This window comes from Schistocerca gregaria, chromosome 4, assembly GCF_023897955.1.
Source record: "Schistocerca gregaria isolate iqSchGreg1 chromosome 4, iqSchGreg1.2, whole genome shotgun sequence".
NCBI lineage: Eukaryota > Metazoa > Arthropoda > Insecta > Orthoptera > Acrididae > Schistocerca > Schistocerca gregaria.
The window spans coordinates 588,395,082-588,401,596 of record NC_064923.1 but is presented as its reverse complement, the minus strand read 5'-3'; positions in this window follow the sequence as shown (position 1 = coordinate 588,401,596).

The following is a 6,515-nucleotide window of genomic DNA, read 5'->3' as shown; positions in this document are numbered from 1 at the left end:
CCAGCTGGTGAGCAAGATGTATCAGACAGGCGAAATACCCTCAGACTTCAAGAAGAATATAATAATTCCAATCCCAAAGAAAGCAGGTGCTGACAGATGTGAAAATTACCGAACTATCAGTTTAATAAGCCACGGCTGCAAAATACTAACGCGAATTCTTTACAGACGAATGGAAAAACTGGTAGATGCAGACCTCGGGGAGGATCAGTTTGGATTCCGTCGAAATGTTGGAACACGTGAGGCAATACTGACCTTACGACTTATCTTAGAAGAAAGATTAAGAAAAGGCAAACCTACGTTTCTAGCATTTGTAGACTTAGAGAAAGCTTTTGACAATGTTGACTGGAATACTCTTTTTCAAATTCTAAAGGTGGCAGGGGTAAAATATAGGGAGCGAAAGGCTATTTATAATTTGTACAGAAACCAGATGGCAGTAATAAGAGTCGAGGGGCATGAAAGGGAAGCAGTGGTTGGGAAAGGAGTGAGACAGGGTTGTAGCCTCTCCCCGATGTTATTCAATCTGTATATTGAGCAAGCAGTAAAGGAAACAAAAGAAAAATTTGGTGTAGGTATTAAAATTCATGGAGACGAAGTAAAAACTTTGAGGTTCGCCGATGACATTGTAATTCTGTCAGAGACGGCAAAGGACTTGGAAGAGCAGTTGAACGGAATGGACAGTGTCTTGAAAGGAGGATATAAGATGAACATTAACAAAAGCAAAACGAGGATAATGGAATGTAGTCAAATTAAATCGGGTGATGCTGAGGAAATTAGATTAGGAAATGAGACACTTAAAGTAGTAAAGGAGTTTTGCTATTTAGGAAGTAAAATAACTGATGATGGTCGAAGTAGAGAGGATATAAAATGTAGACTGGCAATGGCAAGGAAAGCGTTTCTGAAGAAGAGAAATTTGTTAACATCGAATATAGATTTATGTATCAGGAAGTCGTTTCTGAAAGTATCTGTTTGGAGTGTAGCCATGTATGGAAGTGAAACATGGACGATAACTAGTTTGGACAAGAAGAGAATAGAAGCTTTCGAAATGTGGTGCTACAGAAGAATACTGAAGATAAGGTGGATAGATCACGTATCTAATGAGGAGGTATTGAATAGGATTGGGGAGAAGAGAAGTTTGTGGCACAACTTGACTAGAAGAAGGGATCGGTTGGTAGGACATGTTTTGAGGCATCAAGGGATCACAAATTTAGCATTGGAGGGCAGCGTGGAGGGTAAAAATCGTAGAGGGAGACCGAGAGATGAGTACACTAAGCAGATTCAGAAGGATGTAGGTTGCAGTAGGTACTGGGAGATGAAGCAGCTTGCGCAGGATAGAGTAGCATGGAGAGCTGCATCAAACCAGTCTCAGGACTGAAGACAACAACAACAACATCTTTTGACTGGAGTGATTTAGATGGTTCACATTTTTTACATTACTAAGGGACCATAGACGTTAATATGTGACATAAAATAATCAGTAGTTCTGCATTCAGGCTGACTAGGTTGAAATGGAAAGTGCCAAACGTCGCCAGGCAAGGGATGATTTCATTGCTCATATGACATGTTTTAGAATTAATCCATTATGTGATATCTACAAAAAGTAGGATACAAAATACACACATTAAAAAAAGTTTCGCATCACCTCGGTTAGGGGAGTTCTGGAACCTGTACAGAAAATTAGAAGAGAGATCAATATAAACATCATTTCCGCCCTTTTTATTCCTCATGAAAACCATACATTGCATGTTGTACCACCATACAGCGAGACCTCCATAGCTGGTGGTCCAGATTACTGTACACATCTCTGCCTCTAATACCCAGTAGCACGTCCTCTTGCATTCATGCATGCCCATATTCATCGTGGCATACTATCCACAAGCTCATGAATGTACTATTGGTCCAGATTGTCCCATTCCTCAACAGCGATTCAGCATGAATCCCTCATAGTTGCTGGTAGGTCATGTCGTCCTTAAACAGCCCTTTTCAATATACCCCAGGCACGATCAATAGCATTCATGTCTGGAGAACATGCTGCCCTCTCTAGTCAAGCGATGTTGTTATCCTGAAGGAAACCATTCACATGATGTGCACGATGGGGGCGTGAATGCTTTCCCGATATGATGCCGATATGGTTGCACTATCGGTTGGAAGATGGCATTCACATATTGTACAGCCGTTACAGCGCCTTCCATGACCACCAGCAGCGTATGTTGGCCCCACGTGATGCCACCCCGAAACAGCAGGGAACCTAGACCTTTCTGCACTCGCTGAACAGTGTGTCCTAGGCGTTCAAACTGAATGGGTCTCCGACAGTTGTGGGGTTGAAGGCATATGTGACACTCATCGGTGGAGAGAACATGATGCTAATCATGAGCAGTCCATTCGGAATGTTGTTGGGCCCATCTGTACCATGATGTATGGTGTCGTGGTTGCAAAGATGGACCTCGCCATGGGCATCGGGAGTGGAGTTGTGCATCATGCAGCCTATTGCACAAAGCTTGCGCCATAACTCAATGTCCTGTGGCTGCATGAAAAGCATAATTCAACATGGTAGCATTGCTGTCAAGGTTCCTCAGAGACATAATCCATAGGTAGCGGTCATCCACTACAATAGTAGCCCTTGGGCGGCCTGAGCGAGGCAAGTCATCAAGAGTTCCTGTCTCTCTGTATCTCCTCCATGTCCGAACAACATTGCTTTGGTTCACTCTGAGATGCCTGGACACTTTCCTTGTTTAGAGCCCTTCCTGGCACAAAGTAACAATGCGGATGTGATCAAAGTGCAGTATTGACCATCTAGGAGTGGTTGAACTACAGACAACAAGAGCCATGTACCTCCTTCCTGGTGGACTCACTGGAACTGATTGGCTGTCAGACCACCTCCATCTAATAGGTGCTGCTCATGCTTGGTTGTTTACGTCTTCGGGCGGGTTTAGTGACAATTCTAAACAGTCGCTGTCAACATCTATCTTCAGGAGTTTTGGGAACGAGACTGATGTAAAACTTTTTTTGATGTGTTTAGTTTATAAAACACAGTATAGGATGGGTATAGCATTTCACAACTGGCACAACTCATGAGCGATCTCTGTACATAAGGCATAGTGTCTTCAGCTCTACTATGTCTATATTAGGAAAGCTTAACTGCTACCTGTGGTTCAGTCCCCATGCCACAACAATTGCGGAGTCGCTGCACAATTTGCTCCACAAGAATGGCCTGAAGGCGGTCCTCCCAATGTAATAATGCATTCCATGACCTGAAGCAGGTCCTTCTTTTGTCTACTTACATAACAGTGTAGAATCCAGCAAAACCACAAGTGTTGGCAGCCGATGTTTCAGACTATGGGATCAGTGCAGTTTTGTCCCTTGTTGAGAATGGGTGGAGTGACCCACCTCATTTATGTTGAAGAATTACAGCCAGAAAGAAAAGAAATCCCTCAGCACCATCTCTGGAATCAAATACTTCCATAATTAAATCTTTGGATGCCGTTTCATGCTCTTGACAGATCATAAACCTCTACTGCTGCTCTTTTATCAACAGGAGTACCAACCTGAAAGGCACAAAGGTTGCAACAATGGGCCCTTTTTCCCTCAGCATACACCAATATCACACTAATGCCACCATGCCAGTGAACACCTCCTTAGGCAACTGCCTATCAGCTATAAGCTGCAGAGTGACAAGGATCCAAAAATACGTTTTCACTTGGAAGTAGAGGCCACAGATATCATGTCCAATCTCCCCTTCAATCTGCACATCATTGAACAACACACAGCAAACAACCCTGTCCTTCCAGTAGGTTTGCAATATACAACAGAGGGACAACCAACAGACAAGGAACTACTGACACATACAGACCTCCATGCATACCGAACAGGCAGTACAAACTTTCATCTTTATGGTGATTTGTTGCTATAGGGTGCCATGGGTCATTCTTGGGTTCTACTCCAGGCACCCTCCAATATTAGGTACTTCAGCTTCTCCATGATAGCCACTTATCACTAATACTAACAAAGCACCTCACAACATGTTTACTGGAGGGAAGTGTATAGATGTGGATATTGACAGGGAGTGTTCCACAGGTCAAAGCAAGCAACCAGCATGCCCCTCCCCCACTCATCTGTATTTTCTATGGCTCACCATGACTCCTTAGTCCTGTCTACATTTCGATCTTGCAAGTTCTTGGATCTTTTCCTGGATGTGGACACAGGCAATGGGTCCCTTTCTTGTTTTGCATGCAGTCCACAACCTTGATAAATCTAGGAATTGTGCCCCTCTAATTAATGGTACAATGACATCACATTAATCCATACAGCTCCAATCCACCCTGCAGCGAATGGTATGGCCAAATGTTTGTTAGGCACTTCAAGACCAAAATGGAGGAAATACCTCTACACAACTCCACTGAAGATGCCTTAACATTATTCCTTTTGTCATACCGTGCATCTCCTCAGACAAGTCCCCACTCGCAGAGATACTGCATGGCCACCAGCACAGTTTGAAATTACCCCTGGTGTACCCCCCAGAACAGCCTCTGGACATCAAAGGCTGATAGATGGTGTCATTTTTCTCCTTAGGGTCCAGCAAGGGTGCTAATATACAAATGAGGTCATCAGTGGTGGCAGTATGCCATCATTATCCATTTCATCTGGTGAGCAACAGTCGAAGTCCAGTTGATACAAGGAGGCCACGATCACTGACACATTAATCAAGTCTGGGAAAGACATGGACTGGAACCTCTGAGGCATGCCCTAACCTCTTGTTCCATTCCAGTTTCCTTGGATGAGGTGCTAACCTCCCACTGAGCATGCACCAAGGACTACAGACTACTGGGTAACTTGCCTCAAGTAAAATGCTTAAGCTCTCATTGACATTCCATCACAGAAGACTGTATCACACTGAGAAGTTAGGCTCCCTAGTAGGTATCAGTTCTTTAAGTGCTAGCTTTTCCCATTTTAGTTCCAGCTCCCTGGCATTACTTAGAGACGATATCAAATAACTGTATATAGTTGGAACTGTTGAAGAGGTAGAGTTAATTTATTATCATTCCTACTGTAACCACCAGTGTTTTTAAAGTTAATAAAGAAGCTATCTGTAACATCTACTGGGGCTTTCCTCCATTAGTAACAAAAAGTAGGAATTTTCCACTGTGAACACTGCAGCGTTTTATTAGGCATGGTTCTTTTGGAGGTGGCAAGTCTTTGCCTTCATACAACCTCTGAAATGACAAATGTGGCAAGTTACAGAAAGAACTGCAGTTCAATATAATGCCTAACCACACAGTTACACAACATTTTTTATATTCATCTCTTAGTATTGTAACACATATTTTAATGCAAAGGATTATAGGACAAATTTGGGCCAATAAAAACATATACTGATTCATCTGTCTTACAGTTATTGTCCAAATTTGATACTATCTCAAAATTTTTCTCTCTAATTTGGTGACAAACAACTTTTTCACAATATCAGAGAATGAACTTCTGTAATTTACAATTATAAATACAAAAATATAAAAAAGAGTCATGCATTGTTTCTAAAGAATAGCAGAGTAACAAAAGAATGTGAATGGATGCCATATTTGATTTATTTTATCCAAAACCTGCCCTACTACAACATTTATAATTTAGCTTCCAGAATATTTTTGTTAATACAAAATGGATAACACCAAAAGTTTACTACCCAACATGTTCTCAACACATGTTATATCTCTAAAAATTACACTACTCTCCTACAATTTGCCAAAGATTCCCATACCATTAGAAAGGGACTCAGGAATAATGAATGCTAAATAAAGGTTCTTCCACATCCATGGTCTACTTATCCATCTGGCTTTGAGCACTATTGTACCTCTTAGAAATTATAATGTTATTTTTATGAAATAGTTTCCAATCCAGGTATGATACCTAAACAACGATGAATTACAGAATTATACTTAGAAATGCAGTCATAGACTACTGCCCTATGCATTTCCACTGGCAGTTTACTGCTACTCAAATATTGCTTTGCTGGCTTAAAACTGATGTCTTGATCACAAATATTAAATTTTCTCTCACTTCAGATACAAGAAATTGTTATTTTCATAGAAATATATGTAATGAAATTACCATTGCTGTTCTAGTGTAGAGCTAAATTTGTTTTGAATATATTGTATTATGAGAGAGAGAGAGAGAGAGAGAGAGAGAGAGAGATTATATATTCTTATTCAATTGAAGTAATCTTATAAGAATAATTCCTGTTTGGCAAATTGCTGCATCTTAGACAAAAACATTCAATAAAAATTTTAATTTTCACTAAGATAACAAAAATTGATGAGTAAACTAAACCTAAAGCCATACAATTTCATGTGACAAAAAAGGCCCTGAAGTAACCTCCTCAAAAAAATTATAACTATACTAGGCACTAAAATACATTTAAGGCTGTCATTGACAGCTGAAACCAAAATACTCAAATGCTGACAAATTTTGAATTACATTCAGATTATTTTTGACATGTGGAAATTTTTTTGCCATGCTTTCTTTTGCTA